Source organism: Thalia democratica, chromosome 3, assembly GCF_965202585.1.
Source record: "Thalia democratica chromosome 3, ktThaDemo2.hap1.1, whole genome shotgun sequence".
NCBI classification, from domain to species: domain Eukaryota; kingdom Metazoa; phylum Chordata; class Thaliacea; order Salpida; family Salpidae; genus Thalia; species Thalia democratica.
Genome location: NC_139167.1, coordinates 71,813,185 through 71,829,296, shown reverse-complemented (window position 1 = coordinate 71,829,296; position 16,112 = coordinate 71,813,185).

The window sequence follows — 16,112 nt, the reverse complement described above, 5'->3', positions numbered from 1 at the left end:
GCACTTATACATTTGTTTCAAGTGGATACTAGTTCAAACTTTTATTTTAAAACTTGATTTTGAAGGCTTACAACAATCACGATTTGCTTCAAATGTTATTTTAAAATTAATGAAATGTATTATACTTATACATAAATAACTGAACAGAAAAAAATATTTTAATAGTAACTTGATAAGTGGTTTTGAAAACAAAAATATCAACTGAACAAAAAATAAATTATCTGTTAAGTCCAGTAAGCCTGTAATTTTAACTTTAAAATGTTCAAAAAAATGTTCAAAAAAAAAAACTCTTAGGTCCAGTGAGCGTGTTCGTATCGGTGCAAACTTACGGCGGTCAGTGGTGCAACTTTTACTTGTACAGGAACTTCAGGGACACGTGGCGCCCCGAAGTGGTGGACACCTGCACCAGGAACTACTACACCAAGAACTGGTTCACCGGTAACTTCACGAAACTACAGGAGTGAGTTTGAAAAATGTTTGCGAATGAGTTTTAGCAAAATCAGATGTTAAAAAGGTTTTACTGGATTTAACCTTGTTAGCTCACGATCAGCACAAATATACTGCAGTGCGGTATTATTTTACAAACTTCAAACTGTTTAAACTTCAAATTGTCTAAAAGGTCACCTTTTGACTAAGTGTAACTGGATACCTGTATTAGCTTCTTTTTCGATAAAATGCCACAAAAAGTTCACTTTACTTTTTTTTTTTATTACTTAAGTTATTTATTTTGTTGAAGTGAGAAAACAAAGCACAATTTCTATTAATAGTAATTAATTTAATGTTAATGGTATTCATATCAAACTATCACTAAATTCGAGCATGTATAATCGTTTATATAAATTTATACATATATACAACACACTGAACAATTTGGAATTTTTAATTTAAAAGTATAGTATAATGATTTTTTGCAACAAAAAAATATTAAAACATCGTATTTAGTGACAACTACTAATGCTATACATTAATATACATGTTTTTGATATTTTCTTCTATTTTTCCACAGATCCCACTACCCTTGGTGTGTGACTGAAGATGATGGAAATTATTATGGAAAATGGGCTCACTGTAAAGGTAAATCGTTTCTTTAATACAATCTAATGAGTGTCTACTTTAGTATCTGTATCTATTCAAAATTATATTTTAATCAACTTTTTTTTTTAAAGTCAAGTACATTTGTTTTTGATTACTTCAATGTGTTAAATTAGAAAATAAAACTTGCTTTTTACGAAGCCTAAAATTATGTTTGATTAAAAAACACTTCATTTGTTTTAATCACAGCTTAAAATTTTTTATGCTACTTTAATATATTGGTCATACGAAATAAGTTTTTTTATAGTTTTTTAAGTCCCCTATATCTAGTAGTAAGCATAATAAAGTTTTGCAGAACCAGTTTTAAAACCTAACTGCAACGAAAATGCTTTTGTTTAACAAATTAAGTAGCTTCAACTCTTAAAGTACTTTTCATTTTCATAATCGCCTGTTTCCTCTTTACTAGTTGAACTCTTTTTCAATTTATATTTACATTACTAGTTTTTGCATAGTGATAGACTAAATTGTTCAAAAAAAAGCGGTGTCGCCCTTTTTGAGGAGATCTGTACTACCGTAGAAATATTATTTAAAAACTTTCAAGTCTTAAAGACCAACTTGTAAACAAAATACAATTCAATTTAAAAACCATTATAAAGAGAAGTTTATTTTTTTTACAGATTACCACTGGGAATACACGGTACCTTGGGAAAATTACTTGCTCAACAAAAGGATGGGGCTGGCTGAAAATGGCGCGAGAACGAAAAAGTACTTTTTCAATTACGACTTCACCGGTACCAGGTATGATAACAAATAACATTTTGGTTGTTACGTAGTATTTAAGTTGCGTGTGCATAAATTTTATAAACTTTCTTTGTTAATTTTGCTCTCACAACGGAAATAGTTTAGTAACCACTTAAGCTTTAAACATATGGTGTTTATAACTACTAATATAATAAAACTAGAAAAATGATTTTTTGTTTAATTTGATATAGTTATAAAACTATCCAACTTACACATATTATTTGAAAGACCTCTTCTTATTGGATTTTGATTTTGTTATTAAATAAACATTTAGTTCTAAAATTTGAAAATAATAAAGTTTGCTTAAACTAGTAATTTATTATCTTCAGCTACTAAAGATTATGTTGATGATTAAAACACTTGAATCCATACTTATTTACAGCTACAAAAAAAATAAACTAAAATTTTGATTGCTAGTGTAAATATTGATATAAAAAAAAATTAGTTGGAGTGTTCTAATTTTACACATTTTAAAATCTAAAACAAAAAAATATATACATATAGTTCAATACTCACCTAAAAAACCTAAAAAAAAAACGATGAAAGTTTATTTTTCCAAATACATTCGCAGCTACTACGAAGCAAGAAGGAAATGTCAACAGCGCGGCGAGGGTTGGGACCTGGCCTCGTTCCAGTCCCTTATCATGTTTCCCAGGGACTACCCCGCCAATCCCCGGTACATGCCCAACAAGCATTTCTACAATTACACCATGTTCGGCGGCCACACGAAGGCGAGGGAAAACATCAGGTGAGATGGTTTGATTCGATAAAGTGTTAATAATTGAGAATTTCATGGTTTTGCAGGTTATAGAAGTTAGGTGTGTAAAAGGTTAAACCTTTGAATTATTTGAATTTTTAATTTTAAAGTTTAAAATAAAGTTTTCTTTTTGCGAAAAGTAAAATGCACGGTGCCGTTTGTTTAAAGTTAAATAAATAATTATACAGAGCAGTTTATTACAAATTGTTGTTAGGTTAGTTTTAAATGTGTTGAAAAAAGTATTGATACTCTTATCAATAAGACCAAATTTCGAATGAAAAAAAAAGTTGATAAATTTGTGGAGGATAGTATAAAGAGTCAAACCTTGTTCATTTCTTTAAACTAGTCAAAAAAAGTTTAATTAATTTTTTTTTAGTTTTGTATAGAACAAAAAAGCAGTATAGATATCAATTTATTTAAAGCATTACTAACAAACTTTCGTAAAACTTAAAATAAACTTTTTATGCTAAGTAAAATCAAATGTCAAGTTTAGCTATCTAAAAGGTAGTAAAAACTAAAAAATAAATGAAATAGTTAGTAACTTTATAATGACTTCTTTAAATTTTTACATAAAAAAAGCAGCAATATTTTATATAAAAACATAGCGCCCTTCAGTAAAAACTTTGGTGTTTAAAAACAAAATGGTCTTTTGACAACTTGTTTGTATTATATTTCCATGGAAAAATAAAAGAAAAACAAATCTTTAATAAAATGATACAAACAAAAAAATGATAAACATTTTTTAATCGCACAAAACAACATAATTCCTGAGGAAAATGTACCTTAATCTATCAAAACTTTTATTGTAATGAATAAAAATAACGAAGTGCATCATCTAACACTTTCGAGGAGCGTGTAATTTAAGATAAATGGTTTCATGAAAACTTGTGACGTTTCTATTATTTCGTTCGACTAGTTTTTATTCCACAACAACAGTTTAAACCTTTCTCATTATGCAGAAACATCATGCTACCACTGTTGCAGACCTTCGATCAGTTTTGGATTTACAACGAGTACCTGGGATCGGAACTGGACACTAAAGAAGTAAGCATTTGTGTACATTTGAAAGCATAAACTGTTTGTGTAAAGCTTAAAAGTTAATTTTTTCGCATAATTGTAGTTATGTATGTAGACATTAAGCACATGCAATTAAGCACCTTGTTTTAAAATTTGTAGTCGTCTATACTTTGAATATATATTTTTTTTAATTTTAAAACTATTAAACATTAAATCACCTGGAAGACCGCCGTCTTTTTACTACGACATATTTTATTCGTATTAAATACTTCAAATTAAAAAATTAAAAAAAAAATCAAGCTTGAAAGAAATTGTTAAAGCAGGTGTGTGCGGCTCGACAACCGAAAGGTTTTTCGTTCTTAGATCAAACTTTTTAAGCGCTTTTTTTTGTTCAGAACCAATATTCAATATTTTAAACAAATATATTTTTAAGCAAGTGCATTATTTCAAGACTTTATTATGCAAACTAAGTTTCTGGTCAAAGAACTCGTCGGTGCTTAAATAAAAAAATCTAAAAAGATAAGTATCAGTCAAAGAAAATAGTATTTAATTATTTAAAACTTAATGTTGCATATCTTTTAAGATATTTTATTCAAGCACTGAAGAGTTGTTCGACCGAAACGTAGTTTGCATAATATAGTCTTGAAAGAATGAATTCTTCGTTTCGTTTTTAATAGTTGGGATCTCTTTATTTCTTTTCTAAAAATCAAAACACAAAACAAACATGTATTTTCACAGGAGAGACCCGCGTGCTTCTACTACGACAGGGAAACGGAATCCAGCCCGAGCGGGAACACCGTTTGGTGGGAGGACTGCAACAATAAGAAGTCGTTTGTGTGCGAGAAGAGCGTTTGGGGCGACGACATGGAAGAGCACCTGTTGAACACCGATTATGTTTTGTAGAACTTATCCTTCAATTGCGAATAAAATGTATGCTTGTTTAAAAAAAAACTTATTTGTTATTTTACATTCGTGTTTATTAGATACTTGACCAAAATTAATTTCTTATAAATGTAGATTGAACACTGATTATGTTTGGTAGAACTTATCCTTCAATTGCGAATAAAATGCTTGTTGAAAAAAAAATGTTTTTGTTGTATTTAAACCAGAGATGTGTTTACTAGAATTTTAAGCAAAATATTTTTGTTTTTTAAAAGAGAATTTCACATTCCTTCTTTTTAGATTTTCTAGATGTTTCTTCAAATTTTTTAAACAAATTTACGCTGAACTGGTTAGTTATAAATTAAAAGTTTTCTTAATCTATATGAATTTTTTAAAACTTATCTTTCATTTGCGAATCGTATACTTACTTTAAAAAATATCTTACTTGTTATGTTACGTTTGTGTTCATTAGATAGTTGACTAAAATAAGTTTCTTCTAAATGTAGTTGTACGATCCGTGTATTTTGATACTTTTTTTACATTTTAATTCTCCTGATCTACTTATTGTTCTACTTTCTCATTGCATTGCATTTAAACTATTGCTTAAAGCAATATGTAACCCTTTAACCTTCGTTTACGAATAAAGTTTTTACTTTAACTGGTTTTCAAAACTACAAACACTTTTTGTTTTTCAAGTAAGTGTTTTATTTTTTCTAACATTTTACATATTATATTTTACAAAAAAATAACGAGTTTAATGAAACTATATAATAAAAACAGTTCTTCTTGTGCGAAAGCGTAAATTTGGTTTCGAGCGGTATTTTCAGTTTATTTTACTTGTTTTTCATCCTTACAAGTTTCAATGGCATTTTAAAACTCAAATTCTCCTAAGTAAGATTTAATAGTAGATATCGTTTTCTGCAAACTTAACTTTTTTTGTTATGTTTCACCTGCTCGTTTTATTGCACTCAAAAAAGTATTTTATAAACAGTAACTTCGTATTTAAATAAACCAAATAGTTATTTTAAAACATCTATAAACAAATACAGTTCAACTTAGGATTTAAAAAATTTTTAGCCTAAAGCTTAAGACTATAAACTAATTATTAAGTATTAATAAAGTTTTTTATATTTTTATTTTTATCTGTTGTTTAAAAAAACTTGTGTTTTAAATTTATTCATAAAGAAAACATACAATGCAAACTTTATACATAAGTTTTAAAATTGTTTTTTAAATTTTTTTCAAACTTTGTCTTAACAAATGAAAATATTTAGAAAAGTTGAAGAAACGTTTTTATAATAACGAAAGCAGTAAAGCAGTGAGATAAGTTGATATCTTTAAAGAATTAGAGTGTAATTGTAAATAAAAACTGTTTCAAAAAACAAATCTAAGACTGTTTACAAAGCAAAAATTTTGCACTATTACGTTTACTTTATATAAAACACTGATTAAAATTTTTATTATAAAAAATATTAATATTATTTTTTTTAAACATTTAAAACTATAGTTAGTTTATGAGCAATTAGTTTAAAAACTAACTTTTGTATTAAGTATTAACTTTTACGTTGTTAACTATTTGTTTGTAACAAACTAAATCCTTCAAATTATAATTTGTTTAATATTTAATTATGCTTATTTAATTACAATTGATTCACAGAACAATAATTAAAAACCATAGTTTAAATGTGAAAGACTTTCTAGTGTACATCTACGTACAAATTTAAAGAAAATTAACAGTTTTCTTTTTCTAAGTTGAGACATAAATTGTTTTATTAAACTTATTTTCCAGCAATATTGATTTTATTTAAAACAAAATTTTATGCATCATACCTTTAAATTTTGTTAATTACAAACCATAAAGATTTAAAATTCTATATGTAGTTGTATAAAGTGAAAAAGTTTTAAAAAATACTAAAAGTACAAAGTTTAATTTTATATCACATGTTTACTCTTGTACTTAAAATCGCTTATTTTTAAAATAAATTAACCTTCTAAATAAAACTTGGTAGTGCAATAAAAGCTTTGTTTGCTTAAAATACATAATGATTAGACATTTGTTTGTTATGTATATTTAATCGAACTTTAGCATAATTATTCTATAAAATGTTTGTTTAAGTGCTATATTGTTATGAGCTTTTTAAAGAACGGTGCAGGAAGAAAATTGAAAACGTTATTAAGTTTATTAAAGTTATGTTATTAAAAGATTTCTTTTTTTAAATTACTATAAGTTTCACCAAAAAAGCACTATATACTAAAAATCGTAAATTTAAACTAAATAGGGTAGTAAAATTAAACAAAAAATCTCGGTAAATTTATAGAAGATTTACACTTTGCTTAAAATGTATAAAGGCTTAATTAAATCAAAATAAAATATCACGAGAGTTATTAGTAAAGATGCTTTATAGTGTAAGTAAAAATTAAAGTTTATGCTTATTAAAGTTTTAGCTTCGAAATTTAGTATCTGCAATGAAAATATTACCATTAAAACGTTCTAATTACTAATTTTAAGTAAAGTATTAATTTTATAGCTACATTTATATAGTTATAATAATTTAAAGTTAACTAAACAAAAGTTTTATCGTAAGAAAAAGCTTAGCCTTGTCTATATGGGATTACAAAACTTTTCGAACAGTAAATAAAATAAAAAGCATTTAGAAATTTATTGAAAAATTCAAAGCAGTGTTTTTTCAAGCTTAATAACTAAATTAGTTTACAGATAACAAAAAAATACAGATAATCAATATTTAACTTTAACATCTTTCAGTATTTCATATTTATTACGCGTGAGAAATTTCAAAAAAATTGTATTGTATATTTGTTTAAACTTTTACACACATGCAGTCGGATGTTGTAACTAAAAGTTAGCACTATGAACTTTGATTGCTCGTAATCGTAATTAGAATTCTAGTAAATATTTTACAAAAATGTAGCATAAAAGCAGACTGTGGAAGAGTTTAAAGTTAATTCATCTGTATTACTATGCAAATACTATACAATAAATAAGTTTAAAACTTAAAATACATTTCTTTAAATTTTTTAAAGTTTATTTATAAAACCTTTTTATTGTAGCTAGTTTTGGCTTATGTTTAAGTTTTCCTGTAACTTTAGCTTAGTTTACTACAATAATGTTTTTTTTAATACTAAAAGTTCTTAGCTGCGTTCGAAAAGTTTAATGACTTGAATTTTTTTTTTAAGAAAACTTTAACTATTTTAAATGTAAGAATAAACTTATCATATACATAATTTGTCAGCTTAAACAAAACCAATCGATTTTATTTCAGGTATTAGTTTAGGTTGACAAACATGAAGTCAGCTATGATTGTATTAGTAGTTGCTGCTTTAGCCTTTATGGCTGCTGCTAAACCAATAAAAGGTAAATTTATTTTTTTTAAATATAAAGTAAACTATCGAACCACGATAAAGAAAACTTCAAGTGACAAACTATTTTTCATTTCTTTAATTACCTTATTTTTCAAGAGTGAATATAACTTGTATGAGTATTGTTTTGTACCCAAATCAATAGGAAATATTATGTTTGATTTTTAAAGCAGCCAGTATAAACTTTTGCATTTTTGTTTTTGTTAATTGATTTATTACAGTTTATAACTTGACATTTACTAGACTTTTCTGTATTTAGTTAAAAATAGTTTCAAAAACTACTCCTTTACTAAACCTTATCTTTAACCAAGAAATCTTTTACTGTTTTTAGTTATTTACCTAATGAAGATTTGCTTACAAAATATTATCAAAAGAGAAAGTATAAAATAAAAAATTTTATTAATTTAGTTTTGTTTGTTAGTTTTTTACTAGAATTTTTGCATTAATATTTTCAAGAAGTCAGGTTTTTTAGAAAACTTAAAGTTCTAATTCAATCATAAATAAAACCTAAAAAAACTAGTAAGTAAATTGGTGTTAGTATTAAGTTTTTAGTCTGGCAAATAATAATTAGAGATAAATTTGCTTCTATGTATAACTTGTGCTTTGAAGGCAAGAAAAATTTTGTCAAACATACTATAATTTGTAATAAAATTATAATATACTACAGAAGAGAATGCAGTTCAAGGGTTGGTAAAGGAGACTATCTGCACCGCGTCTGCAATATTCACGGATTTCGTGGACCTACAGTAAGTTTGTTTTTAATAAGAATTGTTTAAATTTAAGTGTAGATTAAAGTTTTATTTAAAACTTATGTTTTCTTTCTGCGATGCGTTTGTAATTAACAAGGATTTGAAGTACCTTGACAGTGAGCACTTTTAAAACAATAATAATATTTAGTTGTTACGTTAGTTGTTAAGTTTAGTTGTTACCCCATTGCGGTTAGTAAATATACACATAAGTATAATAAAGGACCACAACTGTTAACTTTTTTGTTATTTGTGTTATGTAATATGTCTTTCTATTACAAAGGCGTTTTGTACATAATTAGTTTAAACATGAAAAAATCTATTTGATCACGTTTTTAAACAACTTTTTGTGTAGTCCACAACCGTTATGATAATAGTAAATAAAAAGTAAAGTCATTTTTCGGTTGAATGTGTCAAAAAAAGTATTGACGGAAAGTTGAAATATTTTAGTTTAAAGGTTAAAGAAAAATCCCTTTAAAACCTTTAGGGCTGTAATAAAATAATCATTTAACAACTAACTGTCTACTAAAATAATGATTATAAACACACTCTAAAACAAAATTAAAAGAACTTGTTATGGTTTATTTTCAAAATAAAAAAATTTTTGCGTTATCTAGCATTTCATATGTTTTTGTTATAAAATGTCATCACTAATCGCTTTCACGAAATTGCCATATATCTTCTAAAAATAAGTCAAACCGTTCTTTGATACTTTTATAACTTTCTATATTTTAATAAATTTGCTTTAAGTTGAGTTCGCTCTATTAATACTCATTAAGAATTTTAGTTTTAGAATACAACTTATTTGTACTGAAAAAAAAAGAATTACGAAATATAACATATGCAAACTAAAAAACTAACCCAACTGAACACGTTTTTGATCAAGACTTAAATTGCAAAACAGACTTTTAAAAGATCACACATTTAAAAACTTTAAGAAACTACAATCTTTAGATCGAAGGCGACTAACGTTTTCCTGTCCATATTCGGCATAGAACCTTCTGATGGACCTGGCATCTTCGCATTTCTGACGGATCCGGTTCAGGCGGTCGTGGATACCGTGGTGGAAGGAATAGCAGGTAATGTTAATGTTTAAAATTTAATAGTTTTTTAAAACATTATTAAAGTATTAAAAAAGTTTACAATATGTATTAGGCACTGTGACGGCCGGGTGCATACAGGATCAGAAGGAAAGGGGAGAAAATTAATTAAAAAAATAAGTTTTCCAAAATTTCATCAAAAGTCAAACAACATAAAATATTAGTTTAAATGTGTTATGATTTCGTTCAAGTATAAGAAAATTGTGGTATTTTTCTAATTTTAAAAATTTAAACTCAAACATATGCTGTTTACTGGTGAATTTTATAAGTAAAATATTTCTACAAAGCTATTGAGTGTAAAACACTTTAAAGGATTTGATAAAAAATAAACTGTTAATAACATGTGATTTTCTATATATTCTTTCTTTGTGTTTGACATATGGTGGTAATATTTTGAATAAAAAGTTTTGACATTTGCTCGTTGTAAAACTTTTACTAAGCTGAAAAATATTTACTAACATTTTTAGTTTATTTCTTTTTTTTTTTAAACTTTTTGTCAAGTAATAATAAAATAAAATAGCTCATACTTATTAAAAATTTTGTTCAATAATAAACACTTCTAAACTTTTGTCATATAAACTACGCAGTTTTAAATAATTTTGATATAAAAAGCTATATATCTATACAAAGTTTAATGTTAAAAGTTTCTTAAAACCCGAAATAGGAAGTTTATAAGTCTTACTTGACTTAAACATGGTAAGAAACTATCAGCTAACACAAAATATGTTCCATTGTTTTCATAACTATCACGTTATTATGTGGATAGGTTAAAAGTAAACAAATTACGATTTATTTTCGGTTTATTTGCTAAAACAAACACGTTTAGTAAAACTAATATTTACGTAACCTATATTACAAGAAAATTTTCAGATTTATTGCAATCAATATGTTTAGTAAAGTTTGTCTAAATACTCTCAATAGAAAAAATATTTCTTCATGTAACTTTATTTAAACTAAATTTTTATAAATATTTTAAATTAGTCTTTATAATATTTTACAACGAACTAAAAAAAACCTTTGTATTTCTTTTTAGCATTATCTTAACCGATGTTAAAAAAAAATTTTGAAAACATTTTAAGAAAATAGATACATAAACATATATTTCATTATTTTCCTATATAAACTAAAATATTAAATTTTTATTCATTTCTATTTTATAATAAGTGTTTCCTAATGTTTTAATGTCGTTTATATACTTTTAGAGGTACTTAAAAGAGTTGGTATGCTTATTATCTAGTATTAATCGAAAACTAGTTTACAGTTTTATCTAAATTTAGTAAAAAATACATATGATTTTATTGTTAAACTGTATAAAAAACCATGTGTGACAGTAAAAAAATGTGTAGTTGTTCAATGTTATTATATATTTTTAAAAAAAAAAAAATATTTTAAATCAAGAAAGTTGTTAAACCTCGTTACAATTGACAACCCAAAGTTATTAATTTAAATCGTGTTTATAAATAAAAAATAAAACATTAAGGTACTTTACACACGGACAAATGCTTTCAATACGAGACGATTATTGTAAGATTTTAAACGTTTATTTGTTACAAATTTTCTGAGATTAAAAAAAAAGATTTAAATAAATTTAGTTAAAAACTTTTTTTTTGATATTAATGGCGCAATGATATTTTTCCCACTTGTAAATATAGTATAAATAAATCATTAAGTTGATCCCTTATAGATACAACTAGCTTCGCTGTTTACAACATTTCAAGTTGTATAATTTTTCAATCGTCTCTTTTTCAAAAAAAAAAAGAAAGTTATTAGAAAAACTCAAAATATAGCTTGAAAAATATATAAGTTTCTTGTATAATAGTCAACTTCAAAGTGTTTTCAGACAAAAGTCCGTCTTCAGTAAACTTATGATAAACTAAAAGAACTGAAACAAAATTATGCATTTAAGAAAATAAAAGTGAAGACATTTTTATGACGTAGTACAGGGGTCGGCAAACTGCGGCCCGCGGGCCAAATGCGGCCCCTGAAGGGTAAATCTGCGGCCCGCGGGCACGTTTACTTTTTGAATGGAATGCGGCCCGCGGAAGAAAATTTTGTGGCCCACGAGCATGTAAATGTGGCCCGCTGAACAAACAATATATTTCAAGTTAAACTTAGTTTGTTTTTTTGTTTATTTTTATTAATTTCGTTTTAAGTCCCTGTTTAACATTTTAAAACAATTAAAAAACTTTACAGTATCAGCTTAAAAATGTGAAAAAAGAACGATTAGCATTCCACTATATTTTTTCTCAGTTTTATCAAAACTTTCTTCTTACAACAACAAGTTTAGGTGTTTTTTACAAGTTGTTTTTTTTAGAACTAAGTTTCTTTTATTTATGTTTTATTACTAAAAGTTAAATTTGAGTGTGAACAAAAACATTTAAAATTAAATATTAGTAAGAAAAACGGTTTATTTTATTTTATTCTTCGTATTTTGATTTTTTTTTAAAGTTTTTTTAGCACTTAAAGTTAATTCCTATGCACATTAATGTACAAAGATGCTCAAATTTGAATCGGCATACTGAGAATTCCCACCCGATCAAATCCCATGCGCGCACAATACCCACTCGAAAATATTTTTAATTTTCATTATTTATTCCATTTTCTTCTAATATTTTTGTTTTATTTTTATCTATTATTAATTTATGTTTTACTATCACTGTTACCCATAACCCTTAGTTGGTAAGCGGTTCTCGGATTTGATCGGGTGGGAAATGATCGCGGGTTGGAAATGAGCGGTTCCCATTTTAATCCACGTTTTATTTAATACTTTAACTAGATTAAGTTTAGTTAATTCATAATTTTCTAAAACTATTGTTTATACATGTAGTATCTAGGTGTGTAAAGACACATTTAAAACAATACATGATATAAATTAAAACATTTTTTGAGAGGTATGCATTTTCATTTTTCAAACATTCTTTTTTGACAAACTAAGTTAATTTTTATGCAATAATATATACAGTTACTGTTTATTTAATACAAACTAAATCTAGAGATGATAAATTTATAAGGTTTGTTTATTGTTAATCAAAGTAGTTCAAATTCGAGCAAATAAGCAACTAAACATTTCCACACACTTAAACTATGACTATCTATAGATTTCAAATCTCAAGTCAATTTAGTCATTTTTTCAGTTTTTAATTAAAATAAATATTTGTATACTTAAATATTAGGCTAGTTTTTGGTCATTTAGTCTGGCGTTTTTGCTTTATGAGTGGCAAATTAAATTTATGATGTATGTTGTATTCAATTTACAGCGTTGGTTTGAATTATAATATATGTTAAACCTTAAGTCTTGCAGCTGATAAAATTTTAAATATTATTTATTTAATAGTATACAGACAGGTGTGAACAATTAGTGTTGCTAAAAAACTTTAATTTCGGAAAAGCTTGGAATTTTAAGATTTTTTGCATAATAATTCTGGAAAAACCCTTGAATTTCAGAATTTGTGAAAAAAACTGGAATTTTAAACAATTTTTACGTGTAAAGTAATGAAATTTCGATTTGACACAAAAAATTTACTATATAGATACTTTTTTAAACACACTAAAAGTAGCTTAACAGTATCTTTTTAGAATTGCTATATTACTAGAGACAGTTTTTTTATACATGTAATTTAATTTTATTCCAAAAAAAAAGCAGAAAATTATACTTTTAAAAACTTTTTGTAAGTGCATTTCTTTTTTGCTTTTAAAACGCCTTCACCTATTGTTGTGCATTGGAACTAAACCTAGAATCTTTTCTAAAAAATCAAAGTCAGTAAAACACCTCTAATAAAATCTGTCAGATGAGCAATATTTGTTGTACCTGTTCTTTTATCTTTACAGATTGATTAAAGTTCTAATTTGAATTATGCTGCTTTAGAATCTTCAGAAATTTACCATACACAACTTATTGTTGTCATTGAAGAAAAAAACAAAAATGTTGTACTACCACCAACATGAATTCTTGAAAAAACTCTAAACGGTATCTTCTTTTTAGTAATTAAATTTGCTAATTTATAACTTGCTTTAACAGTTTTTCTGATCAGTCTGTAGTTACTCTGAATATAATCGTTTGCTTTGTTGAAACTGACTATAGATATTTGTTTTTTTTTTTTTGTTCTCGCAATAACTCCTAACTAACGTTTTTTGAAATTTATAGCTCGTCTTATATTTCACATTTACTCTTTAAATACAAAATCTTTATTGCAGATAAAGAATTGCCATAATGTTCAATAAAAGTTAAGTTTTTCTACTTTATTAATGGCTCAATAAATCTTTAAATTTTGTTTATAATGTTTAAGAAACGTGTTTGTCCATTCAAGCTGACTTATGACATTATTTTTGCTATATATTTAATTCCAGGTTAATAAACTTCGTTATTTCTTTATTTTGTGACTTTATTTTAAAAAGGGTTGCCAATCATACAGACTAGTTTAAAAATTTCCATAAATTCAAACTAGGTTAAAGCTGTTTTGAAATTTAAAAGAAACTCAGGTAAACTTTTATTTCAAACACTTTAAATAAATCTTCAAATTCTCAGAACATTTTTTATGACTTTAGTGTAGTTTACTAATTGTATCTTTTTTATGGTCTACTTATACATTGTGTACTTTTAATACTGATGACGTTTTAGTTGGGTATCTGAGTTTGATTAGTTGCAAATTTTTGCACTTTTTTAAAAGTTAAAACCATTTAAAAGCTAATTAATTACTAATAAGGTACTTTATTAGAGTATTCGAGCATTAATAATGTTAAAAAAAGTTAACTGTTAATTAAGACTTAAGTATAACTGTCAATGTAAATGTTACTCCAATAATTATTTATAAATAAAATAGGCATTTAATGTGTTGCTAAATATTATTAAAAATTATAAAGTGAACAAAAGTAAAACTTTCTTTAATGTGAATAAAACCAAAATATTATTCAAATGTCACTAAAACTAAAACTGCGGCTCGCGAAGATTTTGGAAACTTGAAATTTGGCCCGCGAGAACCAACTGCCTGCCGACCCCTGACGTAGTAGTTCAAAACTGTGTGTAAAACTAGAATTTAAAAGGCTTGAAGATTTTATACATTATAATGACATTTTTGTATGTAAAAGTAAATTTAAATAAAATTGATATAAACTTGAAATTGAAAACTATCGTAGTAAGGAAATGTTTAATGTTATTTATTAATAATAAATAGTAACTGTTATCGTTGAAATAAAGATGATAAAAAACTTTACCCAAACAATACTTAAAGTAATTATAAAAACCTACATTAATAAGAAACTGTATCTTACAAACTTCTCAGCTTAAAGAAATAGTGTTTAAATATATTTTTTTTGCACCAATGCCTAAGTAAGAAAAATAATAAAAATAAAAAATAAAGAAGTAAAAAAGAAAAACTTGATTTTTTAAGCAGATTGTGCTTATTAGTTAAAAACATGTAAAGTTATACATTTTTCACTATCTGGGTTTAAGTTCAGCATAAAAAAAAGTTTTTGTTGCTTAACTTCAGTTTCTCAATTAGCAGAGGCAAAACTCAAATCAGTTATTTTAGTACAATTAAGTTAATGAAAACCTATTATAAAATTTTTAACATTATTAGACACCATAACAATTTGTTTTATTTAAATTTGTTTGTCTATGTATGAATTTTTATTTATATTCAATATTTTTGTGGTTGTAAAAGTTCCTGATTATACATGCGAGTCTCACGTTGCTCAAGTAAAACTAAATTTAGTTTTTTCATACTTTTATGTCATCAAAGAAGAATAAAACTAAAAACTTGGCTATAAATAGTGATTAGTTTATTTTTTAAATATAAAGCTCTGATAACATTCCTTTAAGCAATCGGGTCGAAAATACAATTTAGATGGTTTTAATTAAGTCAAGTTTGAAAAAATTTAAAATAAAAAACCTACTACTCTTGGTTTTTGTTGTTTCTGAACAATAAAAGTTTACAGTATCATAAGATTTTAGATAATTTTTTGTTTGTGTGATTTTAAGCGTAAAAGCAAAGTTTGTCAAAAAAAGTTTCATTTTATAACTCAGTTTATAATTAGAGCACGTAGTTTTTTGCAAGAATTTTTTTCCGGATTGTAGTTTTATTAAGAACTTGTTTAAACATATACAGACAAAGCTTATTTAAAACTAGAAAAGACTGGAAAAAAACTTGTTAAATGTAGAAGTAAGATTGTTTGAATACTTAGAACTAGCTATGTATGTAGTGTACAATAGTTAAGCAGAATTAATACATGTCTACATTTTAATAAAGTTATTTCACCTTAATTCACGAATTAGCTTAAAATAATTTTTTCTTGAAATGTTAAAAATTAAATTTTAAAGTTTTAATTATAAATAAACATTTTAAGTTATTTATAAAAGCTTAATATGATATGATAACAAACAACACTATAATTTTATAAATT